This window comes from Eumetopias jubatus, unplaced genomic scaffold, assembly GCF_037043125.1.
Source record: "Eumetopias jubatus isolate StellerSeaLion01/CBP00866 unplaced genomic scaffold, mEumJub1_p1.0 scaffold_5, whole genome shotgun sequence".
Taxonomy (NCBI): domain Eukaryota; kingdom Metazoa; phylum Chordata; class Mammalia; order Carnivora; family Otariidae; genus Eumetopias; species Eumetopias jubatus.
The window spans coordinates 147,000,794-147,014,869 of record NW_028274811.1 but is presented as its reverse complement, the minus strand read 5'-3'; the positions used below and the strand labels follow the sequence as shown (position 1 = coordinate 147,014,869).

The following is a 14,076-nucleotide window of genomic DNA, read 5'->3' as shown; positions in this document are numbered from 1 at the left end:
GGACACAAGTTCCAAATGACAAGAAATCGCCCGCACGATTCCACACAAAAGCTTCCTGAGTGAATGCAGCCCTCGAGTCACAGAACATTAATGCCTTCAAAACTTTGCAATACACTTGAAAGCAACATGTACTAGTTATTTATATATTCTCACGTGACCTTCAGAAAGCATGCGAAAAAATGAGATTAAACATACGCAATGTGGTTCAGAATACAGGAGTCCAGTATCATGTTCGTTTTTGTAGAAGACAACAAAATTCTTTGATCTTACTTGTATCCAGGAGTATGACTGACATAATTTATGTGCTTTTAGTGAGAACTTGAAGACGGTTCTCGTTTGTGAAAACTGAAACAAACATCGAAAACTATCAGGTTAGTGTCCTGAATTCGCTTTAGCAATTCCAGTTACTATGGTGACCATGGAACTGTGAGGACCAGCCCTTACTTTCCTATTTTTGGGTGGCTGGGAAATCCACATAGAAAGAGGGGAGTGTATGGAGATGGGGTCATTGCCTTCCAGCTTCCCGGTCTCATAATTAGCTTAAAAATAGGGATTCCGAAATGACAGAATGATGGCAAAATCTTTACTTAATCACCAAGCTCATTAGGAGTTAAAGAATTTGGTAGTTTATCAACTGCATTTCACATCTAGCATTCCAAGTGTTACCTCCGTAGCTTCTTGTGTGAATCCACTGATGACAGAAATGATACCCTTTCAGACATGGATACACCCTAACATTTATCTTTTAAAAATTTGACTCTCACTCTCTCCTCTATTGCTCGGGGCTTTCTATTCAACCAGCAACTGTCTGAATTTTATGGTGCCATTGCAATAATATGGCAATAACCTTTTGTGTTCAAAATTAATGGAAAGATACACACAAGAACTATATCCACAAGGACGCATTTCAGGGACAATTAGTTTTGGGGGGGTCATTCGATTGGCCTTGAACTTTGCCAGATCCAATCAGATTGTACCAACGCACGTGTTACTGGCAGGACTACTAAAAGTATGTTTGGCTACAAGACAACCCATTAATGTGAAAAGTAAGACACAACAGGCTCACCTCAGATGTGAATGTAGACGTAGAGGTGGCGTTGACTACGACTCGTCTATCCAAGAAACTGTTGCCAATTTTCAATTAACACATATATTAGATATCATCACAAAATGTCTCATTTTAATTCAACCTTACATTGTAAAGGTGTCAGAATGACTCTAGGTTGTGCACGCTGAACATGCAATGTGTTCTTCTCAGTCCATGATATTGTTCTTAAGTCATTTAATTATGTCAAGTAATAGAGACTTCAATAAGGACTATTTTTCACTTATAAACTGTCAAACATCCTATTAGATCACTGTTGCGTTAGCCTGAAATGGGTATAAAGGAAAGTAGATTGCATTAAAATGTGTGAGATGGAAGTTAGTTGTATTTCCTGTACAGTAGGCTTTCATATCCGAGAGAGATGCTCACAGACACAGGAGGTGACTTGAGTTTTGGGACATACAGCAAAATAATGGGGCAGTTTTTGAATCTGTGTTCACTGAGCCTCCAAAGAAGAATGACTCATTGATGAAGACCCCAAAAGCAAAGATATGGAATAATTACCAAACTATATTTTGGTTTCTAAAGAAAATATTCGCTTATACGTCTAATTCTAAAGAGAAGACTAAACAAATCATTTCAGAATATGTCCTGTACCCAGGCTCTACAACCAGACTGTAGTTTGATCACTGTACTAAAAACAAACAACAAAAATTACCGTGATCATCATGACAGCAACAACCACAGAGCTGACCGAAGATGGAGAAAACAAAGAAAGAAGGTACAGGACTGGGTGTGTCTAGCCTGGGGCCATGGACACCAACACACGCGGATGAGGTGTGGGCAGAGTCCACAGAATTTATCAAACACCCTCACAAAGACCTGTTCCTGCTACGAATTCGAGGACACACCACCTGGAGACCAGAGTATGTGTCTCTAGGAAGTCTTGAGCAAGAAAATGAGAAGCTACAAAGATAAAAATATCTGTCACGGTTTCTTCCAGTCAAAGCTGAGTCTGTAATTTAAAAATATCTGCAGAGTGCTAATGCTATGGGGCCAGGCTCTACACTCGGGGCTTCGCATTCACGTGCTCGTTAAACTCATAGGGATCGTAGACGTAGGTGCTGTGTTACTAGTAAGCCGCCCAAGTTCACACAACTAGCCATGAGGGGCATGGGGTGGGGGTTATGTCTTGAATCCAGACAGTCTGACCTAGGTAAGAGCCTAGGCACTTACCATTACACTCCATTGAAAACAAAACAAAACAAAACAAAACAATGGGCTGCAAGAGAACAACTGACTATGTTAACAATATTCAAGAACAAAACTTAGGGGCGCTTGGGTGGCTCAGTTGGTTAAGCGACTGCCTTCGGCTCAGGTCATGATCCTGGAGTCCCGGGATCGAGTCCCACATCGGGCTCCCTGCTCAGCGGGGAGTCTGCTTCTCCCTCTGACTCTCTTCCCTCTCATGCTCTCTATCTCTCATTCTCTCTCTCTCAAATAAATAAATAAAATCTTTAAAAAAAAAAAAAGAATAAAACTTAGTATTCTGGACAATGCTTTAGAAACCAAAGTGGGGAACAGGCTGACTCAGGAAGAAAATGCCCAGATGAAATTTACCCTGCAGCTATTAGGAACATCAGGAATGACACAGAGGAGAGAAAGCGGGAGGAAGGAGCCAATAATCCAAGGGCTTATCAGGCAAGAGTACTGCTGGGAAGTATTTGCCCAGCTCCGTTTTGACGTTTCAAATGGTGCCACCACAGCCCCAGAGAGCCAGGGAGCGACTGTTAGGACATTTATTCCACTCTCATCGTCCGCCCCACTGAATAATCTCACTCCAATGTCTCCTCAAAGGGGGACACTGGCTAATGCCATGCAGATAGGCCCACAGCTTCCTCTCTTCACAGAGAACCTCCAATAGCTCTCCAACCCCCCTGCCCCGAGACAACTGTATGATAGGGTGACAAAGCACATTTTAGACAGAAATGTGTTCCCACACACATTTTTTCCGACTGAGAAAATGGGGAAGAATTTGTGCTTGGTGTGTAGTATATGCTGTTCTAGAATCCACCACACAGTGTAGGTCCATTGAGTGAGGGAGCTAACCGACACTTGGAGACCCATTCTGCTGTCCACAGTGGCCCTTCAGGACAATGACGGGTCCCTGACTGTGGGACCTGCTGTAAAACCAGGACACTCCATTTCCTGGAAAGCAGAGCCTTTTGAAACGCAGCCAGCCTCCCGTTCCTTTTCCAAAGACAATAAAAAAGCTGGAATAATTGTTGGACAGACAGCCAAATATCTCCCGCATTTACAGATATAAATCTAGAGGTGGGGGATGTTTGGATCTCACCAGGCAGTATAATAAGATGCATACTGTTTCCCTTCCATTATTTAAGTTCTGTCTCTTGTTAGACTGTAATTCACCACAAACTAGTAATCTGTCACTCCTGAGTGAATTGAACAAGTCATAAATCAGGCACTGCTTTCTTGTCTACAATGAATGTGAGTGCGTGAAAGAGAGATCTGAGTGGTTCTTTATTCTTTATTGTCATTAGAGCTACACATGAATACAAGGTGTGCTGCCAATTCAGAAAAAAAAGAAAGACATGAGTATGTCAGCTCATTATAAATATATGCACAGAGAAACTGGTTTTCCTCATGTTTGTACAACATATTGAGTCATGGATTACAGAGCATTTTACAAAATATGTCATAAGAGGAAATATGTTTCATGATATAGGAACTTTTATTTTATACATTTACTTATTAGTGACCATGCAGATAGGGGTAAGAGAAGAGATCCATGAGATAATAAACGTGAGTAATGAGAAGAAAAGCTTCAACGTTTCTGAGATTTTGACCATGTAAAACCAAATCCTGAACATCCTAATGGATCCTTCCATTCTGTATTCTCTCTCATGTAACAACTCCTGCATCCATCTGGAGGCCCCTCATGTTCGGTGGTTCAGTCTGATGACTGACCGGATCACCGAGAGGTTCCTGATATAGAAATATTTGTCCAAATTAATGCCAATGGATATTGAAGACAGAAAGGAATTCCAATTTGCCAACTTTACAAAAGTCTTACTAGAATCAGAATCTATCATAAATCCTTTTTCAATCAAAAGCCACCTTGTAATACACTCACCAAAGGCCAACTAGAAGATGGCTGGGCATGGAGCCCGTATGGGCCGTGGCTCTGCCCATCCCAGCTTGAAACCCTGGGTTGGACCATGGACACCTGGAATGTTCTTTCATCCCATATGACAATTCAGGGCACAAAAGACCTACTTTGCCGCAAGGATTAAAGAGACTCGTACACAGCAGACTCTCAGTAAGTGGTGCCTATAATTATTATTTCACGATTTACTCTTGATTTCCCTCTTACTAATTTATATTTAGTAAGACTCCACATAATGATAATGACTAATCAAACATGCAAATGTTAAAGGTGATCAAAATTTGAGAAAGATAAATAAAGCCATGCTGAATGCAAGCTATTCCACAAAAAAGAAAGGAGTTAATGGAACTGATCTTTAAACATGACACAGTGAGCCAGATATTTTTAATTCCTAAATTTGTTGGTGTCAGTCACTACCAAAACAATTTCCATATATGTTCCTAGATTTCATACCCTCTCTCACTGTGCACATTTTTTCCCTTGTTACACCTCCATGAAAATCTGCTGCAGGGTGTTCCAAAGTAAACTAATTACATCTAGGTATTTAGTAAGCATGGATAATTACACTAAAATTAAATTAAGTACAATGTGGTTTAAAAGCCAGTGACATACTAAAGCTTTCCCTAAGACTTCCAGTAAAAGACAGACAGACAGATGGGTACGTTTGTATGTGTGTATATGTGTCTGTGTGTGGGTCACATACACACATACTTATTGGGGTGCATGTATATATGGCTCAATACTTCCACCTACTGGCTGTGTGAACTTAGTCAAGTTATTTCACAGCACACATTCTGTGTCCTGTTTTAGAAGGATGGTACCACCACCCAATATGCACCACTGGGGGAAATCAGAGGTGATGAGCGACAAGTGCTTAGCACTTAATCGCTCGGCATCAAGATATAGATCACCATTCATTTGTATATGCAAATTAAAATCTAAATATGTATGTGATGTATGCAAAACATGTGAATTAACATTGGCACACATATCGGTAAACATATCAGTATTTATTTAACAAGCTAAATCATAAACCCCTCCATCATCGGCTACTCACCACCTACGGCGGGGTAGGGGGGAGGCGGTGCTGGGCACTGGGTGTGCGGGCAACTGACTAGAAGAGCTCATGCCCTCATGGACTGAGTGAGGAAAACAAACAAGACAGACCAACAAGCAATCACAATGACGACAAGAACGATGAAGACCACCAGCAGCGAGGTGAATTCAAGAACTGGAAAGGAGAGGATCAGAGAAAAGGCAGAGGGAAGGCTGGGGACGGGCCCCCAGGCCGAGAGCAGGAGGGACCACAGCTAAGAGGAGACCCCAAGAGTGGCCAGGAATGGCACGAAGCTCGTGTTGCAATGAAGGAATCCGCCTGACAGGAGAAGGCCAGGACAGCAACCCAGACCCGAGTTGGGATGTCAACTGCCCCTGGAGAGTCACTGAGGAGTCTGAAAAAAAGGTGTATGATCCACGTTCCTGTGTGTGTGGTGGTGGGCAGTGGTCAGGGAAAAGGGGGACGGGGCCCCCAGCGTGTCCTGAGTGGTCACCGACGGCACTCGGATCCCCAAGTCCTTCACTCCCTGAGCACCCAGCAGAAGGACACCCCTGCGTCAAACCAGAAGCGTGGTTCCAGCCGACTTGATTCCTTCTTGCTTCCAGGGGAATATGACCTGGTGAAAATGTGGTATTTGCATGGATTTGCGGATTCTAGCAGGAGCAGCCAGGACCAAGGGGACCTGTGCTGTCCCTCCCTGAAGGAGATCTGCCCCCTCTGTGTGAGGACTCACCCTGAAAGCCCAAGGCTCTCCCTGGAATTCTGCCTCGAGGTCTAGAGGAGCTTCGCTAACTGGCCGTCAGCTAGATGTTCTCGCCCAAACTGACAAACACATCCTCGTGTGTTCTCCCTCCATCTGTTCCAAGCACAAAGCCTCCGCAACCTTTCCCTTCTCCCGTAAGCATCTACCATGTCACACGTTCCTAGGCTCAATCTGTTCAAACTAATTTCACGACTATGTATTTCTGAACATTTTCAAAACAGAAAGTTTCCATTTACCACGTTCATTTTTTCCTGATTACCTTTTCAATGCAGCAGTTTACTTCTTTTAAGAATGAATCATTGAGCCTGCAGAACTGTGAATCAAAAGCTAGGAATTTTTTTACAAATTGCCATATTAACTTGAATTCAAAGATCTTAGAAACATTTTAGTGTTTATAAAATGGCTTTATTTATTTATTTTTTGAAGATTTTACTTATTTGACAGAGAGACACAGCGAGAGAGGGAACACAAGCAGGGGGAGTGGGAGAGGGAGCAGCAGGCTTCCCGCCGAGCAGGGAGCCCGACGCGGGGCTCGATCCCAGGACCCTGGGACCATGACCCGAGCCGAAGGCAGCCGCTTAACGACTGAGCCACCCAGGTGTCCCTATAAAATGGTTTTAAAGCGGAAGAAGACAAGATGTGAGAGCTCACTGGAAAAGGGTATCAGGCTGGAAGAGTATGCGGTTAGACCACGTCAACCTGAATGACTGGTCTTTGTCTCCTGAGCTGACCCGGGCCAGGGCAAGGCAGAAGCCCAAAGGACAGACTCCACTGTCCACCATGTAGCAGTGCATGATAAAACGGGAGAGGCCACTGAGGGGCTACAAAGGGTTTAACAGAATAATACGGAGACAAATTTACTGAAACACGTAGACCTGGGGATCCTATAAACAGGATGACAATATGAGTTACAAGCCAAACAGGAGCACTTTTGAGAGGGACAGGGAGCAATGTTATAATCATGCCAGGGTGGCAGGAGGGACCTAGGGCTGTCGCAAGGAAATGGCTCATGATCTCTAGACAATACATTGAACCATTTTCCTGCCTGGTGATATAAGTACTAGAAAATTTCTATACAATATATTATCTTCTCTCTAATGGGACATAACTTCTCCAGGTGGATTTCTGTTTTGTTTGATGCAGGTCTCCGTATGACTTAGTGTATCGAGTTGGTGCCTTTGGACACATATTAACTTGGTGGGGGAAAGAAGGGCTCATTCATCCGTTCTCTTCTGAAATGTGCAAATTGAAAGTCCAAATGACTGACTGGCGAGTACAGAGCCATCACCACAAGACGGAAGGGATTCTGTGCTCCCCCAGTTTCAGGCATTCGGCCCAGAGACCCATCAGTGCACAACACTGCTTGCAAAGGGCACCACAAGAACCGATTCCTTCATGTCACTTAGCAAACTTCTGTGCCCATGAAGGACTCTTTTAAATTATGCCACGGGCCCTTCTGGGTTGGGTTTAATAATTGCCGTTCATCTCATCTCTTTTTGCAAGTTTTTACCAGTAAGGAAACCCTCCTCACCTTCTCCGGAGTCCCCCACCCCTCTTCCGTGGTAGCTCGTGCATAAAAACGTGGACCTCGGGAGGGAGATAGAGGCAGGTTATGATGTTGCTGTTTCCTAAGATGTGGATGAGACGGAGGGGCGGAGGGAGCCCGTGGAGGGGGGAGGATGCAAGCTCCGGAGTGGGTGTGTTTGCAAATCCCGGCTCATGTACACATCAGCCTAGTGGCTCTGGTTCAGGGGGCTAGCCCCTCTGACCACAGCCTGCTCATCTGTAAAATAAGGACAATGTCATCTCCCTTGGCGAATTTTGTGGAGGATTACAGATGGCACATGTATGGAGTCTCCCATCCACCTGGTAAGTTCTAAAGAGCCACTGCGACTCCTATGATATAGATAATCAAATTGGATTTACAGCACAGTTTCCAATAGACCTGCATCCCACTCAAGATGGACAATCTGCCTGAAGTCCCACCAATTAGAAAAGGTGGCTCTTCGGGCTGGGTCCCATGTCACCCAATTGCTCCCATGCTCTAGGCCCACACCTCACCCTAGAGAGCTACAACCTCACACATTAGATGTCAGGCTTTAGCCTCACAGCTGCAGTACCGAAGAGAGCCCACTGTTCACCAATGACACCCCTTTTAAGCATCTCCCCAGATGCCCGTTTAATAAAATATAAAACCAGTCTGGTGACTAGGCAATCGTGATTTTTGTTCTGGTTTTCCTGGGCTTCTTTTCCTTGATAAAGACTTGACTTTTCCTACACAGACATACTTCATTCCTAGGCTCCACTTGTATTTTGCTTGTTCTGTGAACACTGCCTCCAATTTATAAATTTCTTGCTCTAGCAAATGTTGTCCATCCAGGGAGCCCCTAGAGCAAATGATTCACACCATTAGGGACTGCGCTGTGTAGACTCTGCCAAAAGTGAACTCATTCACTGTCCCCAGGACGAGACCAAAAGAGTCACTCTGGCCTGGCCATGCCTACAGCTCCGAGAGGCAGCATCTGTTCTCAGGGAGAAGCACTGACCTCCTTCACCAGGCACCTGTCTTCACGGTGAAGAGAAATAATTTCTCCTTGAGTCAAGCACAGAGGGGATTTTCTCCCTCTAAGTAAATTATCCTTAATCATTAGGAGGTTACTCATTGTACTCTAGAGACCTCAAAGAGTCTACTTAAGGCACGGGGAACATCATTAAAGTATTTTGAACGAGGAGAAGTTGAGATTGTGACGAAGAGTTCTCTCTTGGCTAGAAACATAATAGCTCATATGAAATAATATTGTTAAAATGAGAAGGCCTTTGATGTCAGGTCTGTCTGCTTCCACATGAGGTCCTGGTTGGAATCTGCAGAAATAGAAGGAGCTGGGGAACTCATCAGGACCCCGTGGACAGGCAAACACTACCCCCAGAGAAGAAAAATGGACAGGCCACCAACTGTTAATAAGCTGATGTCCATGTAGATATCTATGCTGACTTATGAAGGCTCATTTATGAATTAGCTTTTCCAAGTTCCTACCAAGGTTTTATTTTTTTTTTTCCTCTGTGAAAGCAGGTAGTTCCCTCAGAACCCACAAACTGAATTTGCACACTATTAATTTGGAAATGTCATTTTCCCCTCTTTCATGGGTTTACTGTTTCCCCAATTTGATTGCCAATTTCTTGAAGGCAAATTTTACAGCTTCCCTATTTTAAGCATTGATCATTAAACATTTATTATCCTGCCTTACAGTAATCATTTAATAAAGGTTATTAACAATGAATATTTTAATGCATTAAAGCTGTTAAGGTACTTCTCTAAACACATAAATTTGTTCTCAGAGTGATTCTGGCACAGGGGGATAAATCTGATGTTGAAACTTACATTCATTACCAAGCGCATAAAACTCAATGCTTCAAATTCCTCCAGAACATTATCCAATCGATTGCACTGTGTTTGATAACTGAATAAATAATGGTTGAGAAGGAGTGTCTAAATCAGATGACAAAGGAAGAGTTTTTTCAAACCCGAATCAATTTCAAACATATAAATCTATTTTTTTTAATTCTTGGTTACAATTCCTATGACATGTTCCATTTGTTTAACAACACCGTTCATATTTCTACCATTTACGCAATGTGCTTATCTCCTACTCATTCAACAAACACTGATGGAGTGTGAACTGTGTTTCAGACTCTGAGTGAGATGCTGGGCACACAAAGATGGCTCACCTATAATCCCTGCCCTCAAGAGATTCATACACATGTGGGGCAAGCAAAGAAGCAAAACTACTCATCTAGTAGCTCATCTATTCAAAAAATACTGATGGGTGCTTACTATGTGCCCAGCACTGTTGAAAGCATGACACATCAGTGAACAAAACACATTAGCCCAGCCACTGGGGAGCCTCCATTCCAAAGGAGGAAGGAGACAAGCACTAAAGGGCATAGGAGTTAAGGATAAAAGCTGAGCATGGTAAGAGGGACCAAGCAGGCTTAGATGGGAGAGGGGGTCACTCCACATAAGGCGGTTGGGGGACGTCTATTGAGAAGCCCCATCTGAGCAAAAACCGGAAGGAGCTAAACCAGCTGGCCAGGTAGATTTGGGGGGGGGGGATGCTTTTCAGATAGAAAGGGGCCAGCAAACAACAGTCTGCTGGCCAATCCTACCTGCTAGCTATAAATAAAGTTTTATGAGCACACAGCCACTGTGAGTGATCAGGTGGGCACCGGCGATGGCCGCTATGAGGGAGGAACTGAAAAGCTGCAATGGGGACAGCTCGGACTGCAAAGCTTAAGTTGTCGACTCTCTGGCTTTTGCTGATCCCTGGGAGACAGCAAAGAGCCAGCAGCCCTGTGCAACATTTAAGAGGCCAAAGCAGAGGAAGAAGGCGGGGGAAGAGGCGTGAGGGCACAGGGCTGAGAAGGGGCCGTGGGGAGGGCCTCGGCGTCTTCTGTAGCTGGAATGGCGACTCTGTGGCTTTCAGGCAGGTTGCTGGAACTAGAGCAGGTGTTTATGCGGCATCCCTGGAGACATTCAAGGCGCTACAGGTTCTTACCCAGGGCTCCCTGCGTCCTGGAGGGACGTGAGCCTAGACAGGCTAATGCCACCATGTACCTGAAGACTACCGCCGGAGCATGGAGGTTCCCGCGAGGCTGGGGTGGCCAAAGGGCCCCGGCTTGCTGTGCTCGGTCCACATGTCCTGAAGAACGTTTTTGTGTGTCCGTGTGCTTCCCTTAGACTGGGGTGTCTGTGTGCTTATTTCTGTCAAGCCTTTACTATAGTCCTTTGAGGGAAGAGTTCAGCCACGGAATGAGCAAGATGCAATGCACTTCAGCCTGATGCCTAGGAGAGGGGCCCCCTTTCCCCAGAGATCACGGGGTGGAGAAGGGAGGCTCAGTAGACAGGGCAGCAGCTTACGTGAACAGCCTGTCCACAGCAGTGGTCTGGAGAACGCAAGGAAGAAACAGGTGAAATCCAGCTGTGCCTCCGGCAAAGAGGAGACAGCACTGTCTGCTAAGAGTGAGACGCCAGCGCCGAGACAAGGAGGCTGAGGAGTGGGCAGAGAATTGACCCATACACGGCACAGAAAGGAGAGCGGGGTTGTTGTCAGAAGTAAGGTGCTGCGCTGTACGGTGGCAACGTTTGAGCATTTCCTGATTAGCCCACCATTATAGGTTGAACTGTATCGTGCCATCCCCCCAAAATATGTTGAAGTCCTAACCTCCAGTACCTGTAAATGAGACCTGATGTGAAATGGGGTCATGGCAGATTGAATTAAGTTAAGAGGAGGTCATACTGGAGTATGGCGGGCCCCTAATCCAGGATGACCAGTGTTCTTACGTGAAGATGGCCAAGCGAGCACACAGAGATACACAGGGAGGAGCCCATGTGGACGAGGCAAAGACTACAGTGATTTGCCACGAGCCAAGGAGTACCCGGGACGACCAGAGCTGCCAGAGGCAAGAAAGGGGTCTCTTCTATAATCTTCAAAGACTACTGAGTTTTTTCTGTATAAGGTAACTAATCGAATTATGGAAAGGGCCACCTCTGTGTAGAGGCGAATTGTCCTATGCACAAATTAATCACAAGCACCAAACCTGAAGACAAAAATTGTGCTGACCATAGTTAGAAGGTCCTATCCTCCAGACCTCTTTCCTGCTGAGACAATTCTCTTTCGTCAAACAAAATTGTTGGCAAAACCCGAAAAATGTCCAAAATGAAGAAGTGAGTTCTGGTTATGATCATGGGTGAGCAGCTGTTAGCTGAGCGATAGCCTGAGATGAGTAAGTAATGAACACTGTGAGTTCACGTCTGAGAGTGAGTGTCATGAAATCACACCTTGAATCAGCAGGCCCCGGGGCTTTCTATTTCCCCAAAGTGGGAGCTCCAATGCCAAGGGAGTTGCCTGCCGACCCCATGGGGGTGGCTCATGTCTCCTCATTCAACAGGTCAGAGTCCGCATATTCTTTTTTTTTTCTTAGATATTATTTATTTATTTGACAGAGAGAGAGAGACAGCGAGAGAGGGAACACAAGCAGGGGGAGGTGAGAGGAAGAAGCAGGCTCTCCGCTAAGCAGGGAGCCCGATGCGAGGCTCAATCCCAGGACCCTGGGATCATGACGTGAGCAGAAGGCAGATGCCCAGCGGCTGAGCCCCCCAGGTGCCCCAGATTCTTAACTGAACACACCAGCTCCGGGTTTTCCAGCACACCCGCTCAGCTCTATCAAGAATAAATCCAAACCTCTGCTCTCCATTTGCTCACTCCGTGCCTTGATTCTCAATCAGCTGAAAACTCTGGAGAAGAATCTAGGCGCCTCCTTGAATGGGTCCCTAAAAATCACAACAGGAAATAGGACTCCTTTTTTTGGATACTGCAGAATTAACTTTGTTTTCAGGTTGTTTGGGTTTATTTGTTTTCGTCTCATTGAAGGAGAAAAAATCTGCACATTTTTATAAAAAGATGGCAGTGATCGCTAGAGAGGAAGAAATCTGAGGCTAGGGCAAAAAAAAAAAAAAAAAAAAAGGAAGGGATAACAGATACGGCAACAATCTCAAGTAAAGAAAGAAAATGACTCCGGAACACAGTGGGGAACCGAGATCAGGGCATCTGGTCACGGAGCAGATGGGATGCAAAGTAGGGATTCCAATGAGGTCAGGAAGAACACAGGCCCCTGCTTCCAGGCTCAGCAGGGGGACAGAGGCAGAACTAAGTGGGGTCAGAGGCCAGGATCTGTCCCGGATGGTCCATCAGGGCCGAAAACAGGACCAACCAGCAGTAGAAATGGTATCTTGGGGTTCAGTAGAAGGCACTGCCCCAAAAGGGCCCAGGAGAGGGAAGAAACACTCAACATTCAAGAACTCTCCGCCGTCTGCCCTAGGAGTGAGGGTCTTCCCTTGTGGGCGGGTGGGGGTGGGCGGGGCTGAGGGCAACAAGGTCATTCAGTGTCATGGGAATGAAGATGACGAGGTAGGTTGAGTGGTGGCTCTACCATGCTTACCTTGGACTAATTCTCAATTTCTACAGTTGTTGGATCCTATCACATATAAACAGCAGCACCTTTTAGGAACCTAAAACATGATTCATTATGTTGGCCAATGACAGCACGCCTACGGGGGCCGTGGTAAGCAGGGTTAGCTCTCCCACTACCCTCCTCACATCCCCCGACTCTCAGACAGAAAGGCTTCCACCCAGAGCTTAATGGAATCAGACCATCCGATCAGCCAGCGGGTACTGGAGTCACATGCAAAGAAATAGTCAGTGTTTTTAACTCATGCTATAACCTGAGTTATTTTTCCAGGATATTCTTCAGGGGGTCACTTTTGGGGGAAAAAAAGAGAGAGAGAGAGAGAGAGAGAGAGTCGGTACTCCTAATTACTTTTTACTCTGCTTTGGACAAACTCTAATTACAATGCCTTTGATTGGGGGGCAGGTGATTTTGATTTGTAACTGGAAACTTTGCATGGTCAGTAAAAATCAACAAATGAACAGAAAGAAGAGCTTTAAGCTAAACAGATGAAAGCTTCAGGGCCCGAAGGGGACTGAAACCAGTTCAACAGAAATAATGTTAATGAAGAAAAGGTAGGTACAGCTTCAGTTTAGGAAAACAATTCATGTTGCCCTTTGGAAGGGTACAGAGTCATTTAAATTACTAGAGAAATCTGAGGAGGATATTCTCTTCTCTACAACGGAATCTTTTAAAGGCAACCTGGGGACTGGTTTGACTCTATTACTTGGAAAAATGCTTGTGTTGTGTTTATATATATATATATATATACCTTCAGGAATAAATATGCATAAATAATGAGCCTAAGCCAGTCCTTCTCAACCAGAGGCATTTTCTCCCCCAGGAGACGTTTGGAAACTTCTGGAAATTTTTTTATTGTCACAACTAGGTAGAGGGTGATGCTACTGCACCTAGTGAGTATAGATCGGCTAGAGATACTGCTAAGCATCCTATGATAACCAGGATAGCCCCGCACCACACACACATCAAAGAATTCTCTTTTCCAAAATGTCAGGAGTGCT

At 45.0% G+C, this 14,076-nt stretch overlaps 1 protein-coding gene across 2 annotated transcripts in view; it reads right to left on the bottom strand.

Moving 5' to 3' along the window:
- SEMA5A (semaphorin 5A) overlaps positions 1-14,076 on the bottom strand; it is a 307,625-nt gene that overhangs the window by 142,656 nt on the left and 150,893 nt on the right. The gene's annotated exons all lie outside the window — the stretch shown is intronic.